At 63.5% G+C, this 19,911-nt stretch overlaps 4 non-coding genes across 4 annotated transcripts; all 4 read left to right on the top strand.

Annotated features, from left to right (window-relative positions):
- Nucleotides 1-1,285: 1,285 nt before the first annotated feature.
- Nucleotides 1,286-1,404, top strand: LOC131873268 (5S ribosomal RNA). Its single transcript, XR_009371254.1, has one exon. It is a non-coding gene; the product is annotated as a 5S ribosomal RNA (ribosomal RNA).
- Nucleotides 1,405-7,319: 5,915 nt separating this feature from the next.
- Nucleotides 7,320-7,438, top strand: LOC131873270 (5S ribosomal RNA). Its single transcript, XR_009371256.1, has one exon. It is a non-coding gene; the product is annotated as a 5S ribosomal RNA (ribosomal RNA).
- Nucleotides 7,439-13,427: 5,989 nt separating this feature from the next.
- Nucleotides 13,428-13,546, top strand: LOC131873271 (5S ribosomal RNA). Its single transcript, XR_009371257.1, has one exon. It is a non-coding gene; the product is annotated as a 5S ribosomal RNA (ribosomal RNA).
- A 5,916-nt stretch (nucleotides 13,547-19,462) lies between these two features.
- On the top strand, nucleotides 19,463-19,581 carry LOC131873269 (5S ribosomal RNA). Its single transcript, XR_009371255.1, has one exon. It is a non-coding gene; the product is annotated as a 5S ribosomal RNA (ribosomal RNA).
- The last annotated feature ends 330 nt before the right edge of the window (nucleotides 19,582-19,911 follow it).

Genomic DNA, 19,911 nt, shown 5'->3' with positions numbered 1-19,911 from the left:
GTGGGTGCCAAGGTGGGCACCAGGGTGGGTGCACCCACCCTGGCCAAGGTGGGTCACGGGGTGGGTCCTAGGGTGGGTAACAGGGTGGGTACTAAGGTGCGTGCCAAGGTGGGTCATGGGGTGGGTGCCAAGGTGGGCACCAGGGTGGGTGTGCACCAACCCTAGCCAGGGTAGGTCACGGGGTGGTTGTCGGGGTGGGCGTCAAGGAGCCAAGGTGGGTGGCAAGTAGCCAAGTTGCGTGCCAAGGTGGGTGTCGGGGTGGGTGCCAAGGATCCAAGGTGGGTGCCAAGGAACCAAGGTGGGTGTCTGGGTGGGTGCCGAGGTGGGAGCCAGGGTGGGTCCCAAGGTGAGTGCAAAGGTGGGTGCCAGGGTCAAGGTGAGTGCCAATGTGGGTTCCAAGGTGCCAGGGTCAGGGTGAGTGCCAATGTGGGTTCAAAGGTGCTAAGTTGGGTGCGAGGTTGGGTGCGAGGGTGGGTGGGTGCCAAGGTGTGCTAGGTGGAAGCCCGGGTGGGTCGGCATCCCATGGGTGTCGAGTTGGGTGCCTGATGGGTGCTTCTTGTCAAGTTTTAGTCGTCGGGACTCATTTCGAGCCTTAGAGGTCGTTTCTTGTCCGGTTGCCCTGTCTTCGACCTGGGAACCCAATTTTGGTCCTCGGGTCCCATTTTTTTTTGTCTCGCATCCCACTTTTGGCCTGTGGCCTTTTCGGGGTCGATTCTCGTTTTGGGCATCAGAGCATGTTTCTTCTCCTAAAACCCAATATTTGTTTATTAAGTCTCGGAACACATTTTTGTTCTCGTGGACCCATCATGGGTCTTGGAACGCATTTGTGGTCCTTGGGTCCCATTTTGCATCCCGAAACTTGTGTTTTGGTGCTTGATCCCTATTTTGGGTGCCCACCTTGCACCAAGTGCGCACCCGGGGCAAACCGAGCGCCTTGGTGCACCGGGGCAAGATCGAGCGTGCACCCGAGGCGCCCCGAACATGCACCAAGGTGCACTCGGCCCACATGTGAGCGCAGGTCGTTGCGCCCGAGGTGGTGTGTGGGCACCGCGTTGCAGACGGGACACTGCACGCACACGACGCCCCGTCCAGGTGCACGCACGTAGGCCGGGCCGGGTGCACACCCGACGCCCTAGCAAGGTGCGCGCACCCGGGCAGGGCTCACACTTGGCGAACGGGGCGCACTTCGCGAGGGAGGGTGTGCACCTCGACGGGGGTGGGTGGCCGGGGTGGATTCGCACGTGGGTCGCGGTTTGCTAAGTACACACTGCGACAAGCTCATAACGGGTGCGATCATACCAGCGTTAGTGCACCGGATCCCATCAGAACTCCGCAGTTAAGCGCGCTTGGGCCGGAGTAGTACTAGGATGGGTGACCTCCCGGGAAGTCCCGGTGTTGCACCCTTTCTTAGTTTTTCGCCGGGCGTCGCAATGCTATTTGAATAAACCTTTTGCCCGTTTGCGTTCTCGTCGGGGCCGGGCCGGGCCGGGGTGCGCTGCCCGCACTACCGCGCGGGCGGGGGCGACACCGAGCGCGCACCCGAGGCGCCCCGAGCACACAGGCCACGGTGCAACCCGGGCGTTGTGCGCGCACCCCGGTGCGCCCGAGGTGCTGCGCGCGCACCCAGGTGAAATCGGTGTGCACCTCGGCCAGTGCGCGCTCGGTCGAGTCGCGCACGTTGGCCAAGGTGCACGGTGATGTTTCTTACTCTAAGGTTCCGCACCAGACGCCCGGGACAGGTGAGCGAAGCTGGGCGGGGCCGGGTGCGCGGCCGGGGCAGGTGCACGCAGCTGGAGAGAGCTTTGGAGCACACCAGAGGTGCGCACCTTGGAGCACACTTCGGAGCGCACCAATGATGCGCTCCATTCAAAAGTTTCCTGAAAAGGCAAAAAAAGTTGAGATTATAGAATTTCCCACTTGAGAGATTGTAAAAAAAAAAAATTTAAAATGAAGGAAACGCGGGTGCCAAGGTGTGCGCGCCCGGGTGCGCAGCCCAGCCAAGGTGTGCGCACCAAGGCGCCCACCCTGGCGAAGGTGCACGCAAGGTGCGCACCCGAGGCAAACCGGACAATTAACCCAACTTTCGACTTCGCGCGCACCTGCGCACCTTGGAGCGCACTTCGGAGCGGTCCTTGTTGCGCACCAATCTTGGGCACCTCGGAGTGCACCATGGCGCCCACCAAGGTGCGCACCCGGGGCAAACCGAGCTCCGACTTCGTGCGCACCTTGGAGCGCACGAAAGGTGCGCACCATGGCGCCCACCAAGGTGCGCAGCCCAGCCAAGGCGTGCGCATCAAGGTGCGCACCCTGGCGAAGGTGCGCACCCGGGGCAAACCGAGCTCCGACTTCGTGCGCACCTTGGAGCGCACAAAGGGTGCGCAACCCAGCCAAGGTGTGCGCACCCCGGGCAAACCGAGCTCCGAATCGTGCGCACCTTGGAGCACACTTCGGAGCCCTCCTTGGTGCGCACCGATGTTGCGCACCTCGGAGCGCACCCGGGGAAAACAATGCAATTAACCCGACTTTCGACTTCGTGGGCACCTCGGAGCGCTCTCGGGTTCGCACCTCGGAGCACACCGAGGTGCGCACCTTTGATGCGCTGCCTTCACCAATTTCCAGAAAAGGCAAGAAAACATTGAGAAGGTGTGCGCACCGAGGTGCCCACCCTGGCGAAGGTGCACGCGAGGTGCGCACCCGGGGCAAACCGGGCTCCGACTTCGTGCACGCCATGCTGCGCACCTTGGAGGGCCATGGTGCGCACCTTGGAGCACACTTCGGAGCGCTCAATGGTGCCCAACCCAGCCAAGGTGCCCACCGCGGCGAAGGTGCACGCGAGGTGCGCACCCGGGGCAAACCGGGCTCCGACTTCGTGCACGCCGCACCTTGGAGCACACTTCGGAGCGCTCCTTGGTGCGCACCAGGGCGCGCAACCCAGCCGAGGTGCCCACCCCGGCGAAGGTGCACGCGGGGTGCGCACCCGAGGCAAACCGGGCTCCGACTTCGTGCACGCCATGGTGCCCACCGCGGCGAAGGTGCACGCGAGGTGCGCACCCGGGGCAAACCGGGCTCCGACTTCGTGCACGCCGCACCTTGGAGCACACTTCGGAGCGCTCCTTGGTGCGCACCAGGGCGCGCAACCCAGCCGAGGTGCCCACCCCGGCGAAGGTGCACGCGAGGTGCGCACCCGGGGCAAACCGGGCTCCGACTTCGTGCACGCCATGGTGCCCACCGCGGCGAAGGTGCACGCGAGGTGCGCACCCGGGGCAAACCGGGCTCCGACTTCGTGCACGCCGCACCTTGGAGCACACTTCGGAGCGCTCCTTGGTGCGCACCATGGTGCCCACCAGGGCGCGCAACCCCGCCGAAGGTGCACGCGAGGTGCGCACCCGGGGCAAACCGGGCTCCGACTTCGTGCACGCCGCACCTTGGAGCACACTTCGGAGCGCTCCTTGGTGCGCACCAGGGCGCGCAACCCCGCCGAAGGTGCACGCGAGGTGCGCACCCGGGGCAAACCGGGCTCCGACTTCGTGCACGCCATGGTGCGCACCAGGGTGCCCACCGCGGCGAAGGTGCGCACCCGGGGCAAACCGGGCTCCGACTTCGTGCACGCCGCACCTTGGAGCACACTTCGGAGCGCTCCTTGGTGCGCACCAGGGCGCGCAACCCAGCCGAGGTGCCCACCCCGGCGAAGGTGCACGCGAGGTGCGCACCCGGGGCAAACCGGGCTCCGACTTCGTGCACGCCATGGTGCCCACCGCGGCGAAGGTGCGCACCCGGGGCAAACCGGGCTAGGACTTCGTGCACGCCGCACCTTGGAGCACACTTCGGAGCGCTCCTTGGTGCGCACCATGGTGCCCACCAGGCCGCGCAACCCAGCCAAGGTGTGCGCACCAAGGTGCACGCGAGGTGCGCACCCGGGGCAAACCGGGGTCCGGCTTCGTGCACGCCGCACCTTGGAGCACACATCGGGGCGCTCCCGGGTTCGCACCGGCGTTGCGCACCGTGGTGGGCACCTCGGAGCGCACCGTGGTGGGCACCTCGGAGCACACCAAGGTGGGCAGCGAGGTGCGCACCTTTGATGCGATGCCTTCACTAATTTCCATAAAAGGCAAAAGAAAACGAGATTTTAAAATTTCCGTTTTGAAAGATAGTGAGAAAAAGGGAATGCTGGTGCCATCTTGAGCCCGCCCTGGTGCGCAGCCCAGCCAAGGTGTGCGCACCAAGGTGCCCACCCTGGCGAAGGTGCGCGCCCGGGCAATTAACCCAACTTCCAACTTCGCGCGCGCCAGGGTGGGAGCGCACCCAACAACCGGGCCTGGGAAGAGCCAATGCGAGAAACCCCACCAAACGCTCTGACAAAAAAAGAGGGGGCGCTCCAGTAACCCCGCTTCGGAGCGCACCCTGGGCAAACCCAGCCAGGGTGCCCACCCCGGCCAAGGTGCAGGCGAGGTGCGCACCCGGGGCAAACCGGGCTCCGACAACGTGCACGCCGCACCTTGGAGCACACTTCGTAGCGCTCCCGGGTGCGCACCTCAGAGCACACCAAGGTGGGCAGCGAGGTGCGCACCTTTGATGCGCTGCCTTCACTAATTTCCAGAAAAGGCAAAAAAAAGAGGAGATTTTAAAATTTCCGTTTTGAAAGATAGTGAAAAAAACGGAACGCGGGTGCCATCTTGAGCCCGCCCGGGTGCACAGCCCAGGTAAGGTGCCCACCCTGGCAAAGGTGCGCACCCGGGCAATTAACCCTACTTCCGACTTCGTGCGCGCCAGGGTGGCAACCGGGCCTGGGAAGAGCCAATGCGAGAAACCCCACCAAACGCTCCGACAAAAAAAGAGGCGGCGCTCCAATAACCCCGCTTCGGAGCGCAGCCGGGGCAAACCCAGCCAAGGTGCCCACCCCGACGAAGGTGCACGCGAGGTGCGCACCCGGGGCAAACCGGGCTCCGACAACGTGCACGCAGCACCTTGGAGCACACTTCGAAGCACTCCCGGGTGCCCACCGGCGTTGCGCACCGTGGTGGGCAGCGAGGTGCGCACCTTTGATGTGCTGCCTTCACTAATTTCCAGAAAAGGCAAAAAAAAATGAGATTTTAAAATTTCCGTTTTGAAAGATAGTGAAAAAAACGGAACGCGGGTGCCATCTTGAGCCCGCCCTGGTGCGCAGCCCAGGCAAGGCATGCGCACCAAGGTGCCCACCCGCGGTGCACACCCGGGGCAAACCGGGCTCCGACTTCGTGCAGGCCGCACCTTGGAGCACACTTCGGAGCGCTCCTTGGTGCGCACCATGGTGCCCACCAGGGCGCACCCGGGGCAAACCGGGCTCCGACTTCGTGCACGCCGCACCTTGGAGCACACATCGGAGCGCTCCCAGGTTCGCACCAGCGTTGCGCACCTTTGATGCGCTGCCTTCACTAATTTCCAGAAAAGGCAAAAAAAAACGATATTTTAAAATTTCCGTTCTGAAAGATAGTGAAAAAAACGGAACGCGGGTGCCATCTTGAGCCCTTCCTGGTGCGCAGCCCAGGCAAGTTGTGCGCACCAAGGTGCCCACCCTGGCGGAGGTGCGCGCCCGGGGCAAACCGGGCTCCGACTTCGTGCACTGCATGGTGCCCACCAAGGCGCGCAACCCAGCCAAGGTGCCCACCGCAGCGAAGGTGCACGCGAGGTGCGCACCCGAGGTGCACACCCGGGGCAAACCGAGCTCCGACTTCGTGCACGCCGCACCTTGGAGCACACTTCAGAGCGCTCCTTGGTGCGCACCAGGGCGCGCAACCCAGCCAAGGTGCTCACCCCGGCGAAGGTGCACGCGAGGTGCGCACCCGGGGCAAGCCGGGCTCGGACTTCGTGCACGCCGCACCTTGGAGCACACATCGGAGCGCTCCCGGGTTCGCACCAGCATTGCGCACCTTTGATGCGCTGCCTTCACTAATTTCCAGAAAAGGCAAAAAAAAAAAAAAAACGAGATTTTAAAATTTCCGTTTTGAAAGATAGTGAAAAAAACGGAACGCGGGTGCCATCTTGAGCCCGCCCTGGTGTGCAGCCCAGGCAAGTTGTGCGCACCAAGGCACCCACCCTGGCCAAGGTGGGTCACGGGGTGGGTCCTAGGGTGGGTAACGGGGTGGGTACTAAGGTGCGTGCCAAGGTGGGTCATGGGGTGGGTGCCAAGGTGGGCACCAGGGTGGGTGTGCACCAACCCTAGCCAGGGTAGGTCACGGGGTGGTTGTCGGGGTGGGCGTCAAGGAGCCAAGGTGGGTGGCAAGTAGCCAAGTTGCGTGCCAAGGTGGGTGTCGGGGTGGGTGCCAAGGATCCAAGGTGGGTGCCAAGGAACCAAGGTGGGTGTCTGGGTGGGTGCCGAGGTGGGAGCCAGGGTGGGTCCCAAGGTGAGTGCAAAGGTGGGTGCCAGGGTCAAGGTGAGTGCCAATGTGGGTTCCAAGGTGCCAGGGTCAGGGTGAGTGCCAATGTGGGTTCAAAGGTGCTAAGTTGGGTGCGAGGTTGGGTGCGAGGGTGGGTGGGTGCCAAGGTGTGCTAGGTGGAAGCCCGGGTGGGTCGGCATCCCATGGGTGTCGAGTTGGGTGCCTGATGGGTGCTTCTTGTCAAGTTTTAGTCGTCGGGACTCATTTCGAGCCTTAGAGGTCGTTTCTTGTCCGGTTGCCCTGTCTTCGACCTGGGAACCCAATTTTGGTCCTCGGGTCCCATTTTTTTTTGTCTCGCATCCCACTTTTGGCCTGTGGCCTTTTCGGGGTCGATTCTCGTTTTGGGCATCAGAGCATGTTTCTTCTCCTAAAACCCAATATTTGTTTATTAAGTCTCGGAACACATTTTTGTTCTCGTGGACCCATCATGGGTCTTGGAACGCATTTGTGGTCCTTGGGTCCCATTTTGCATCCCGAAACTTGTGTTTTGGTGCTTGATCCCTATTTTGGGTGCCCACCTTGCACCAAGTGCGCACCCGGGGCAAACCGAGCGCCTTGGTGCACCGGGGCAAGATCGAGCGTGCACCCGAGGCGCCCCGAACATGCACCAAGGTGCACTCGGCCCACATGTGAGCGCAGGTCGTTGCGCCCGAGGTGGTGTGTGGGCACCGCGTTGCAGACGGGACACTGCACGCACACGACGCCCCGTCCAGGTGCACGCACGTAGGCCGGGCCGGGTGCACACCCGACGCCCTAGCAAGGTGCGCGCACCCGGGCAGGGCTCACACTTGGCGAACGGGGCGCACTTCGCGAGGGAGGGTGTGCACCTCGACGGGGGTGGGTGGCCGGGGTGGATTCGCACGTGGGTCGCGGTTTGCTAAGTACACACTGCGACAAGCTCATAACGGGTGCGATCATACCAGCGTTAGTGCACCGGATCCCATCAGAACTCCGCAGTTAAGCGCGCTTGGGCCGGAGTAGTACTGGGATGGGTGACCTCCCGGGAAGTCCCGGTGTTGCACCCTTTTTTAGTTTTTCGCCGGGCGTCGCAATGCTATTTGAATAAACCTTTTGCCCGTTTGCGTTCTCGTCGGGGCCGGGCCGGGCCGGGGTGCGCTGCCCGCACTACCGCGCGCGCGGGGGCGACACCGAGCGCGCACCCGAGGCGCCCCGAGCACACAGGCCACGGTGCAACCCGGGCGTTGTGCGCGCACCCCGGTGCGCCCGAGGTGCTGCGCGCGCACCCAGGTGAAATCGGTGTGCACCTCGGCCAGTGCGCGCTCGGTCGAGTCGCGCACGTTGGCCAAGGTGCACGGTGATGTTTCTTACTCTAAGGTTCCGCACCAGACGCCCGGGACAGGTGAGCGAAGCTGGGCGGGGCCGGGTGCGCGGCCGGGGCAGGTGCACGCAGCTGGAGAGAGCTTTGGAGCACACCAGAGGTGCGCACCTTGGAGCACACTTCGGAGCGCACCAATGATGCGCTCCATTCAAAAGTTTCCTGAAAAGGCAAAAAAAGTTGAGATTATAGAATTTCCCACTTGAGAGATTGTAAAAAAAAAAAATTTAAAATGAAGGAAACGCGGGTGCCAAGGTGTGCGCGCCCGGGTGCGCAGCCCAGCCAAGGTGTGCGCACCAAGGCGCCCACCCTGGCGAAGGTGCACGCAAGGTGCGCACCCGAGGCAAACCGGACAATTAACCCAACTTTCGACTTCGCGCGCACCTGCGCACCTTGGAGCGCACTTCGGAGCGCTCCTTGGTGCGCACCAATCTTGGGCACCTCGGAGTGCACCATGGCGCCCACCAAGGTGCGCACCCGGGGCAAACCGAGCTCCGACTTCGTGCGCACCTTGGAGCGCACGAAAGGTGCGCACCATGGCGCCCACCAAGGTGCGCAGCCCAGCCAAGGCGTGCGCATCAAGGTGCGCACCCTGGCGAAGGTGCGCACCCGGGGCAAACCGAGCTCCGACTTCGTGCGCACCTTGGAGCGCACAAAGGGTGCGCAACCCAGCCAAGGTGTGCGCACCCCGGGCAAACCGAGCTCCGAATCGTGCGCACCTTGGAGCACACTTCGGAGCCCTCCTTGGTGCGCACCGATGTTGCGCACCTCGGAGCGCACCCGGGGAAAACAATGCAATTAACCCGACTTTCGACTTCGTGGGCACCTCGGAGCGCTCTCGGGTTCGCACCTCGGAGCACACCGAGGTGCGCACCTTTGATGCGCTGCCTTCACCAATTTCCAGAAAAGGCAAGAAAACATTGAGAAGGTGTGCGCACCGAGGTGCCCACCCTGGCGAAGGTGCACGCGAGGTGCGCACCCGGGGCAAACCGGGCTCCGACTTCGTGCACGCCATGCTGCGCACCTTGGAGGGCCATGGTGCGCACCTTGGAGCACACTTCGGAGCGCTCAATGGTGCCCAACCCAGCCAAGGTGCCCACCGCGGCGAAGGTGCACGCGAGGTGCGCACCCGGGGTAAACCGGGCTCCGACTTCGTGCACGCCGCACCTTGGAGCACACTTCGGAGCGCTCCTTGGTGCGCACCAGGGCGCGCAACCCAGCCGAGGTGCCCACCCCGGCGAAGGTGCACGCGGGGTGCGCACCCGGGGCAAACCGGGCTCCGACTTCGTGCACGCCATGGTGCCCACCGCGGCGAAGGTGCACGCGAGGTGCGCACCCGGGGCAAACCGGGCTCCGACTTCGTGCACGCCGCACCTTGGAGCACACTTCGGAGCGCTCCTTGGTGCGCACCAGGGCGCGCAACCCAGCCGAGGTGCCCACCCCAGCGAAGGTGCACGCGAGGTGCGCACCCGGGGCAAACCGGGCTCCGACTTCGTGCACGCCATGGTGCCCACCGCGGCGAAGGTGCACGCGAGGTGCGCACCCGGGGCAAACCGGGCTCCGACTTCGTGCACGCCATGGTGCCCACCGCGGCGAAGGTGCACGCGAGGTGCGCACCCGGGGCAAACCGGGCTCCGACTTCGTGCACGCCGCACCTTGGAGCACACTTCGGAGCGCTCCTTGGTGCGCACCATGGTGCCCACCAGGGCGCGCAACCCCGCCGAAGGTGCACGCGAGGTGCGCACCTGGGGCAAACCGGGCTCCGACTTCGTGCACGCCGCACCTTGGAGCACACTTCGGAGCGCTCCTTGGTGCGCACCAGGGCGCGCAACCCCGCCGAAGGTGCACGCGAGGTGCGCACCCGGGGCAAACCGGGCTCCGACTTCGTGCACGCCATGGTGCGCACCAGGGTGCCCACCGCGGCGAAGGTGCGCACCCGGGGCAAACCGGGCTCCGACTTCGTGCACGCCACACCTTGGAGCACACTTCGGAGCGCTCCTTGGTGCGCACCAGGGCGCGCAACCCAGCCGAGGTGCCCACCCCGGCGAAGGTGCACGCGAGGTGCGCACCCGGGGCAAACCGGGCTCCGACTTCGTGCACGCCATGGTGCCCACCGCGGCGAAGGTGCGCACCCGGGGCAAACCGGGCTAGGACTTCGTGCACGCCGCACCTTGGAGCACACTTCGGAGCGCTCCTTGGTGCGCACCATGGTGCCCACCAGGCCGCGCAACCCAGCCAAGGTGTGCGCACCAAGGTGCACGCGAGGTGCGCACCCGGGGCAAACCGGGGTCCGGCTTCGTGCACGCCGCACCTTGGAGCACACATCGGGGCGCTCCCGGGTTCGCACCGGCGTTGCGCACCGTGGTGGGCACCTCGGAGCGCACCGTGGTGGGCACCTCGGAGCACACCAAGGTGGGCAGCGAGGTGCGCACCTTTGATGCGATGCCTTCACTAATTTCCATAAAAGGCAAAAGAAAACGAGATTTTAAAATTTCCGTTTTGAAAGATAGTGAGAAAAAGGGAATGCTGGTGCCATCTTGAGCCCGCCCTGGTGCGCAGCCCAGCCAAGGTGTGCGCACCAAGGTGCCCACCCTGGCGAAGGTGCGCGCCCGGGCAATTAACCCAACTTCCAACTTCGCGCGCGCCAGGGTGGGAGCGCACCCAACAACCGGGCCTGGGAAGAGCCAATGCGAGAAACCCCACCAAACGCTCTGACAAAAAAAGAGGGGGCGCTCCAGTAACCCCGCTTCGGAGCGCACCCTGGGCAAACCCAGCCAGGGTGCCCACCCCGGCCAAGGTGCAGGCGAGGTGCGCACCCGGGGCAAACCGGGCTCCGACAACGTGCACGCCGCACCTTGGAGCACACTTCGTAGCGCTCCCGGGTGCGCACCTCAGAGCACACCAAGGTGGGCAGCGAGGTGCGCACCTTTGATGCGCTGCCTTCACTAATTTCCAGAAAAGGCAAAAAAAAGAGGAGATTTTAAAATTTCCGTTTTGAAAGATAGTGAAAAAAACGGAACGCGGGTGCCATCTTGAGCCCGCCCTGGTGCACAGCCCAGGTAAGGTGCCCACCCTGGCAAAGGTGCGCACCCGGGCAATTAACCCTACTTCCGACTTCGTGCGCGCCAGGGTGGCAACCGGGCCTGGGAAGAGCCAATGCGAGAAACCCCACCAAACGCTCCGACAAAAAAAGAGGCGGCGCTCCAATAACCCCGCTTCGGAGCGCAGCCGGGGCAAACCCAGCCAAGGTGCCCACCCCGACGAAGGTGCACGCGAGGTGCGCACCCGGGGCAAACCGGGCTCCGACAACGTGCACGCAGCACCTTGGAGCACACTTCGAAGCACTCCCGGGTGCCCACCGGCGTTGCGCACCGTGGTGGGCAGCGAGGTGCGCACCTTTGATGCGCTGCCTTCACTAATTTCCAGAAAAGGCAAAAAAAAATGAGATTTTAAAATTTCCGTTTTGAAAGATAGTGAAAAAAACGGAACGCGGGTGCCATCTTGAGCCCGCCCTGGTGCGCAGCCCAGGCAAGGCATGCGCACCAAGGTGCCCACCCGCGGTGCACACCCGGGGCAAACCGGGCTCCGACTTCGTGCAGGCCGCACCTTGGAGCACACTTCGGAGCGCTCCTTGGTGCGCACCATGGTGCCCACCAGGGCGCACCCGGGGCAAACCGGGCTCCGACTTCGTGCACGCCGCACCTTGGAGCACACATCGGAGCGCTCCCAGGTTCGCACCAGCGTTGCGCACCTTTGATGCGCTGCCTTCACTAATTTCCAGAAAAGGCAAAAAAAAACGATATTTTAAAATTTCCGTTCTGAAAGATAGTGAAAAAAACGGAACGCGGGTGCCATCTTGAGCCCTTCCTGGTGCGCAGCCCAGGCAAGTTGTGCGCACCAAGGTGCCCACCCTGGCGGAGGTGCGCGCCCGGGGCAAACCGGGCTCCGACTTCGTGCACTGCATGGTGCCCACCAAGGCGCGCAACCCAGCCAAGGTGCCCACCGCAGCGAAGGTGCACGCGAGGTGCGCACCCGAGGTGCACACCCGGGGCAAACCGAGCTCCGACTTCGTGCACGCCGCACCTTGGAGCACACTTCAGAGCGCTCCTTGGTGCGCACCAGGGCGCGCAACCCAGCCAAGGTGCTCACCCCGGCGAAGGTGCACGCGAGGTGCGCACCCGGGGCAAGCCGGGCTCGGACTTCGTGCACGCCGCACCTTGGAGCACACATCGGAGCGCTCCCGGGTTCGCACCAGCATTGCGCACCTTTGATGCGCTGCCTTCACTAATTTCCAGAAAAGGCAAAAAAAAAAAAAAAACGAGATTTTAAAATTTCCGTTTTGAAAGATAGTGAAAAAAACGGAACGCGGGTGCCATCTTGAGCCCGCCCTGGTGTGCAGCCCAGGCAAGTTGTGCGCACCAAGGCACCCACCCTGGCCAAGGTGGGTCACGGGGTGGGTCCTAGGGTGGGTAACGGGGTGGGTACTAAGGTGCGTGCCAAGGTGGGTCATGGGGTGGGTGCCAAGGTGGGCACCAGGGTGGGTGTGCACCAACCCTAGCCAGGGTAGGTCACGGGGTGGTTGTCGGGGTGGGCGTCAAGGAGCCAAGGTGGGTGGCAAGTAGCCAAGTTGCGTGCCAAGGTGGGTGTCGGGGTGGGTGCCAAGGATCCAAGGTGGGTGCCAAGGAACCAAGGTGGGTGTCTGGGTGGGTGCCGAGGTGGGAGCCAGGGTGGGTCCCAAGGTGAGTGCAAAGGTGGGTGCCAGGGTCAAGGTGAGTGCCAATGTGGGTTCCAAGGTGCCAGGGTCAGGGTGAGTGCCAATGTGGGTTCAAAGGTGCTAAGTTGGGTGCGAGGTTGGGTGCGAGGGTGGGTGGGTGCCAAGGTGTGCTAGGTGGAAGCCCGGGTGGGTCGGCATCCCATGGGTGTCGAGTTGGGTGCCTGATGGGTGCTTCTTGTCAAGTTTTAGTCGTCGGGACTCATTTCGAGCCTTAGAGGTCGTTTCTTGTCCGGTTGCCCTGTCTTCGACCTGGGAACCCAATTTTGGTCCTCGGGTCCCATTTTTTTTTGTCTCGCATCCCACTTTTGGCCTGTGGCCTTTTCGGGGTCGATTCTCGTTTTGGGCATCAGAGCATGTTTCTTCTCCTAAAACCCAATATTTGTTTATTAAGTCTCGGAACACATTTTTGTTCTCGTGGACCCATCATGGGTCTTGGAACGCATTTGTGGTCCTTGGGTCCCATTTTGCATCCCGAAACTTGTGTTTTGGTGCTTGATCCCTATTTTGGGTGCCCACCTTGCACCAAGTGCGCACCCGGGGCAAACCGAGCGCCTTGGTGCACCGGGGCAAGATCGAGCGTGCACCCGAGGCGCCCCGAACATGCACCAAGGTGCACTCGGCCCACATGTGAGCGCAGGTCGTTGCGCCCGAGGTGGTGTGTGGGCACCGCGTTGCAGACGGGACACTGCACGCACACGACGCCCCGTCCAGGTGCACGCACGTAGGCCGGGCCGGGTGCACACCCGACGCCCTAGCAAGGTGCGCGCACCCGGGCAGGGCTCACACTTGGCGAACGGGGCGCACTTCGCGAGGGAGGGTGTGCACCTCGACGGGGGTGGGTGGCCGGGGTGGATTCGCACGTGGGTCGCGGTTTGCTAAGTACACACTGCGACAAGCTCATAACGGGTGCGATCATACCAGCGTTAGTGCACCGAATCCCATCAGAACTCCGCAGTTAAGCGCGCTTGGGCCGGAGTAGTACTGGGATGGGTGACCTCCCGGGAAGTCCCGGTGTTGCACCCTTTCTTAGTTTTTCGCCGGGCGTCGCAATGCTATTTGAATAAACCTTTTGCCCGTTTGCGTTCTCGTCGGGGCCGGGCCGGGCCGGGGTGCGCTGCCCGCACTACCGCGCGCGCGGGGGCGACACCGAGCGCGCACCCGAGGCGCCCCGAGCACACAGGCCACGGTGCAACCCGGGCGTTGTGCGCGCACCCCGGTGCGCCCGAGGTGCTGCGCGCGCACCCAGGTGAAATCGGTGTGCACCTCGGCCAGTGCGCGCTCGGTCGAGTCGCGCACGTTGGCCAAGGTGCACGGTGATGTTTCTTACTCTAAGGTTCCGCACCAGACGCCCGGGACAGGTGAGCGAAGCTGGGCGGGGCCGGGTGCGCGGCCGGGGCAGGTGCACGCAGCTGGAGAGAGCTTTGGAGCACACCAGAGGTGCGCACCTTGGAGCACACTTCGGAGCGCACCAATGATGCGCTCCATTCAAAAGTTTCCTGAAAAGGCAAAAAAAGTTGAGATTATAGAATTTCCCACTTGAGAGATTGTAAAAAAAAAAAATTTAAAATGAAGGAAACGCGGGTGCCAAGGTGTGCGCGCCCGGGTGCGCAGCCCAGCCAAGGTGTGCGCACCAAGGCGCCCACCCTGGCGAAGGTGCACGCAAGGTGCGCACCCGAGGCAAACCGGACAATTAACCCAACTTTCGACTTCGCGCGCACCTGCGCACCTTGGAGCGCACTTCGGAGCGCTCCTTGGTGCGCACCAATCTTGGGCACCTCGGAGTGCACCATGGCGCCCACCAAGGTGCGCACCCGGGGCAAACCGAGCTCCGACTTCGTGCGCACCTTGGAGCGCACGAAAGGTGCGCACCATGGCGCCCACCAAGGTGCGCAGCCCAGCCAAGGCGTGCGCATCAAGGTGCGCACCCTGGCGAAGGTGCGCACCCGGGGCAAACCGAGCTCCGACTTCGTGCGCACCTTGGAGCGCACAAAGGGTGCGCAACCCAGCCAAGGTGTGCGCACCCCGGGCAAACCGAGCTCCGAATCGTGCGCACCTTGGAGCACACTTCGGAGCCCTCCTTGGTGCGCACCGATGTTGCGCACCTCGGAGCGCACCCGGGGAAAACAATGCAATTAACCCGACTTTCGACTTCGTGGGCACCTCGGAGCGCTCTCGGGTTCGCACCTCGGAGCACACCGAGGTGCGCACCTTTGATGCGCTGCCTTCACCAATTTCCAGAAAAGGCAAGAAAACATTGAGAAGGTGTGCGCACCGAGGTGCCCACCCTGGCGAAGGTGCACGCGAGGTGCGCACCCGGGGCAAACCGGGCTCCGACTTCGTGCACGCCATGCTGCGCACCTTGGAGGGCCATGGTGCGCACCTTGGAGCACACTTCGGAGCGCTCAATGGTGCCCAACCCAGCCAAGGTGCCCACCGCGGCGAAGGTGCACGCGAGGTGCGCACCCGGGGCAAACCGGGCTCCGACTTCGTGCACGCCGCACCTTGGAGCACACTTCGGAGCGCTCCTTGGTGCGCACCAGGGCGCGCAACCCAGCCGAGGTGCCCACCCCGGCGAAGGTGCACGCGGGGTGCGCACCCGGGGCAAACCGGGCTCCGACTTCGTGCACGCCATGGTGCCCACCGCGGCGAAGGTGCACGCGAGGTGCGCACCCGGGGCAAACCGGGCTCCGACTTCGTGCACGCCGCACCTTGGAGCACACTTCGGAGCGCTCCTTGGTGCGCACCAGGGCGCGCAACCCAGCCGAGGTGCCCACCCCGGCGAAGGTGCACGCGAGGTGCGCACCCGGGGCAAACCGGGCTCCGACTTCGTGCACGCCATGGTGCCCACCGCGGCGAAGGTGCACGCGAGGTGCGCACCCGGGGCAAACCGGGCTCCGACTTCGTGCACGCCGCACCTTGGAGCACACTTCGGAGCGCTCCTTGGTGCGCACCATGGTGCCCACCAGGGCGCGCAACCCCGCCGAAGGTGCACGCGAGGTGCGCACCCGGGGCAAACCGGGCTCCGACTTCGTGCACGCCGCACCTTGGAGCACACTTCGGAGCGCTCCTTGGTGCGCACCAGGGCGCGCAACCCCGCCGAAGGTGCACGCGAGGTGCGCACCCGGGGCAAACCGGGCTCCGACTTCGTGCACGCCATGGTGCGCACCAGGGTGCCCACCGCGGCGAAGGTGCGCACCCGGGGCAAACCGGGCTCCGACTTCGTGCACGCCGCACCTTGGAGCACACTTCGGAGCGCTCCTTGGTGCGCACCAGGGCGCGCAACCCAGCCGAGGTGCCCACCCCGGCGAAGGTGCACGCGAGGTGCGCACCCGGGGCAAACCGGGCTCCGACTTCGTGCACGCCATGGTGCCCACCGCGGCGAAGGTGCGCACCCGGGGCAAACCGGGCTAGGACTTCGTGCACGCCGCACCTTGGAGCACACTTTGGAGCGCTCCTTGGTGCGCACCATGGTGCCCACCAGGCCGCGCAACCCAGCCAAGGTGTGCGCACCAAGGTGCACGCGAGGTGCGCACCCGGGGCAAACCGGGGTCCGGCTTCGTGCACGCCGCACCTTGGAGCACACATCGGGGCGCTCCCGGGTTCGCACCGGCGTTGCGCACCGTGGTGGGCACCTCGGAGCGCACCGTGGTGGGCACCTCGGAGCACACCAAGGTGGGCAGCGAGGTGCGCACCTTTGATGCGATGCCTTCACTAATTTCCATAAAAGGCAAAAAAAAACGAGATTTTAAAATTTCCGTTTTGAAAGATAGTGAGAAAAAGGGAATGCTGGTGCCATCTTGAGCCCGCCCTGGTGCGCAGCCCAGCCAAGGTGTGCGCACCAAGGTGCCCACCCTGGCGAAGGTGCGCGCCCGGGCAATTAACCCAACTTCCAACTTCGCGCGCGCCAGGGTGGGAGCGCACCCAACAACCGGGCCTGGGAAGAGCCAATGCGAGAAACCCCACCAAACGCTCTGACAAAAAAAGAGGGGGCGCTCCAGTAACCCCGCTTCGGAGCGCACCCTGGGCAAACCCAGCCAGGGTGCCCACCCCGGCCAAGGTGCAGGCGAGGTGCGCACCCGGGGCAAACCGGGCTCCGACAACGTGCACGCCGCACCTTGGAGCACACTTCGTAGCGCTCCCGGGTGCGCACCTCAGAGCACACCAAGGTGGGCAGCGAGGTGCGCACCTTTGATGCGCTGCCTTCACTAATTTCCAGAAAAGGCAAAAAAAAGAGGAGATTTTAAAATTTCCGTTTTGAAAGATAGTGAAAAAAACGGAACGCGGGTGCCATCTTGAGCCCGCCCTGGTGCACAGCCCAGGTAAGGTGCCCACCCTGGCAAAGGTGCGCACCCGGGCAATTAACCCTACTTCCGACTTCGTGCGCGCCAGGGTGGCAACCGGGCCTGGGAAGAGCCAATGCGAGAAACCCCACCAAACGCTCCGACAAAAAAAGAGGCGGCGCTCCAATAACCCCGCTTCGGAGCGCAGCCGGGGCAAACCCAGCCAAGGTGCCCACCCCGACGAAGGTGCACGCGAGGTGCGCACCCGGGGCAAACCGGGCTCCGACAACGTGCACGCAGCACCTTGGAGCACACTTCGAAGCACTCCCGGGTGCCCACCGGCGTTGCGCACCGTGGTGGGCAGCGAGGTGCGCACCTTTGATGCGCTGCCTTCACTAATTTCCAGAAAAGGCAAAAAAAAATGAGATTTTAAAATTTCCGTTTTGAAAGATAGTGAAAAAAACGGAACGCGGGTGCCATCTTGAGCCCGCCCTGGTGCGCAGCCCAGGCAAGGCATGCGCACCAAGGTGCCCACCCGCGGTGCACGCCCGGGGCAAACCGGGCTCCGACTTCGTGCAGGCCGCACCTTGGAGCACACTTCGGAGCGCTCCTTGGTGCGCACCATGGTGCCCACCAGGGCGCACCCGGGGCAAACCGGGCTCCGACTTCGTGCACGCCGCACCTTGGAGCACACATCGGAGCGCTCCCAGGTTCGCACCAGCGTTGCGCACCTTTGATGCGCTGCCTTCACTAATTTCCAGAAAAGGCAAAAAAAAACGATATTTTAAAATTTCCGTTCTGAAAGATAGTGAAAAAAACGGAACGCGGGTGCCATCTTGAGCCCTTCCTGGTGCGCAGCCCAGGCAAGTTGTGCGCACCAAGGTGCCCACCCTGGCGGAGGTGCGCGCCCGGGGCAAACCGGGCTCCGACTTCGTGCACTGCATGGTGCCCACCAAGGCGCGCAACCCAGCCAAGGTGCCCACCGCAGCGAAGGTGCACGCGAGGTGCGCACCCGAGGTGCACACCCGGGGCAAACCGAGCTCCGACTTCGTGCACGCCGCACCTTGGAGCACACTTCAGAGCGCTCCTTGGTGCGCACCAGGGCGCGCAACCCAGCCAAGGTGCTCACCCCGGCGAAGGTGCACGCGAGGTGCGCACCCGGGGCAAGCCGGGCTCGGACTTCGTGCACGCCGCACCTTGGAGCACACATCGGAGCGCTCCCGGGTTCGCACCAGCATTGCGCACCTTTGATGCGCTGCCTTCACTAATTTCCAGAAAAGGCAAAAAAAAAAAAAAAAACGAGATTTTAAAATTTCCGTTTTGAAAGATAGTGAAAAAAACGGAACGCGGGTGCCATCTTGAGCCCGCCCTGGTGTGCAGCCCAGGCAAGTTGTGCGCACCAAGGCACCCACCCTGGCCAAGGTGGGTCACGGGGTGGGTCCTAGGGTGGGTAACGGGGTGGGTACTAAGGTGCGTGCCAAGGTGGGTCATGGGGTGGGTGCCAAGGTGGGCACCAGGGTGGGTGTGCACCAACCCTAGCCAGGGTAGGTCACGGGGTGGTTGTCGGGGTGGGCGTCAAGGAGCCAAGGTGGGTGGCAAGTAGCCAAGTTGCGTGCCAAGGTGGGTGTCGGGGTGGGTGCCAAGGATCCAAGGTGGGTGCCAAGGAACCAAGGTGGGTGTCTGGGTGGGTGCCGAGGTGGGAGCCAGGGTGGGTCCCAAGGTGAGTGCAAAGGTGGGTGCCAGGGTCAAGGTGAGTGCCAATGTGGGTTCCAAGGTGCCAGGGTCAGGGTGAGTGCCAATGTGGGTTCAAAGGTGCTAAGTTGGGTGCGAGGTTGGGTGCGAGGGTGGGTGGGTGCCAAGGTGTGCTAGGTGGAAGCCCGGGTGGGTCGGCATCCCATGGGTGTCGAGTTGGGTGCCTGATGGGTGCTTCTTGTCAAGTTTTAGTCGTCGGGACTCATTTCGAGCCTTAGAGGTCGTTTCTTGTCCGGTTGCCCTGTCTTCGACCTGGGAACCCAATTTTGGTCCTCGGGTCCCATTTTTTTTTGTCTCGCATCCCACTTTTGGCCTGTGGCCTTTTCGGGGTCGATTCTCGTTTTGGGCATCAGAGCATGTTTCTTCTCCTAAAACCCAATATTTGTTTATTAAGTCTCGGAACACATTTTTGTTCTCGTGGACCCATCATGGGTCTTGGAACGCATTTGTGGTCCTTGGGTCCCATTTTGCATCCCGAAACTTGTGTTTTGGTGCTTGATCCCTATTTTGGGTGCCCACCTTGCACCAAGTGCGCACCCGGGGCAAACCGAGCGCCTTGGTGCACCGGGGCAAGATCGAGCGTGCACCCGAGGCGCCCCGAACATGCACCAAGGTGCACTCGGCCCACATGTGAGCGCAGGTCGTTGCGCCCGAGGTGGTGTGTGGGCACCGCGTTGCAGACGGGACACTGCACGCACACGACGCCCCGTCCAGGTGCACGCACGTAGGCCGGGCCGGGTGCACACCCGACGCCCTAGCAAGGTGCGCGCACCCGGGCAGGGCTCACACTTGGCGAACGGGGCGCACTTCGCGAGGGAGGGTGTGCACCTCGACGGGGGTGGGTGGCCGGGGTGGATTCGCACGTGGGTCGCGGTTTGCTAAGTACACACTGCGACAAGCTCATAACGGGTGCGATCATACCAGCGTTAGTGCACCGGATCCCATCAGAACTCCGCAGTTAAGCGCGCTTGGGCCGGAGTAGTACTGGGATGGGTGACCTCCCGGGAAGTCCCGGTGTTGCACCCTTTCTTAGTTTTTCGCCGGGCGTCGCAATGCTATTTGAATAAACCTTTTGCCCGTTTGCGTTCTCGTCGGGGCCGGGCCGGGCCGGGGTGCGCTGCCCGCACTACCGCGCGCGCGGGGGCGACACCGAGCGCGCACCCGAGGCGCCCCGAGCACACAGGCCACGGTGCAACCCGGGCGTTGTGCGCGCACCCCGGTGCGCCCGAGGTGCTGCGCGCGCACCCAGGTGAAATCGGTGTGCACCTCGGCCAGTGCGCGCTCGGTCGAGTCGCGCACGTTGGCCAAGGTGCACGGTGATGTTTCTTACTCTAAGGTTCCGCACCAGACGCCCGG

Source organism: Cryptomeria japonica, unplaced genomic scaffold (genome assembly GCF_030272615.1).
Source record: "Cryptomeria japonica unplaced genomic scaffold, Sugi_1.0 HiC_scaffold_1357, whole genome shotgun sequence".
In the NCBI taxonomy this organism is placed as follows: Eukaryota; Viridiplantae; Streptophyta; class Pinopsida; order Cupressales; family Cupressaceae; genus Cryptomeria; species Cryptomeria japonica.
The sequence above is the reverse complement of the archived record's forward strand: the minus strand, read 5'-3'. Positions and strand labels throughout refer to the sequence as shown.